The sequence below is a fragment of the Cystoisospora suis genome (genome assembly GCF_002600585.1).
Source record: "Cystoisospora suis strain Wien I chromosome Unknown contig_1790, whole genome shotgun sequence".
Taxonomy (NCBI): Eukaryota; Apicomplexa; class Conoidasida; order Eucoccidiorida; family Sarcocystidae; genus Cystoisospora; species Cystoisospora suis.
The window spans coordinates 59175-59491 of record NW_027154590.1 but is presented as its reverse complement, the minus strand read 5'-3'; the positions used below and the strand labels follow the sequence as shown (position 1 = coordinate 59491).

At 44.2% G+C, this 317-nt stretch overlaps 1 protein-coding gene across 1 annotated transcript in view; it reads right to left on the bottom strand.

The window, feature by feature from the left end:
• Positions 1 to 317, bottom strand: part of CSUI_003973 (ulk kinase) — an 11272-nt gene that overhangs the window by 717 nt on the left and 10238 nt on the right. The window lies entirely within an intron of this gene.

Below are 317 nucleotides of genomic sequence, written 5' to 3'. Positions count from 1 at the left end.
TCTCGGGAATCCTAGGAGATGGTTGAACTCTTTCCTCGGTCTTCGACGACTACGTCGCTGAAGTCTTCATAGAGGGTATAGCGTAGATATAGAGAGGTATCTATACATCGCATGTATGACAACAGAAGGCCTACGAAGACATCTCTACATACCTACATACAAATACATCTCTTCATGGAGAATATCTCGGATGTACATACATACAATAGGCGTCTATATGTGATGTTCGCACGACTCTCGTAGATCAACAAAGGAACCCTCTACCTACTACCACTAGTGCTGCTACCAGGAAGGTGGGATCGAAACCGATATAGCAA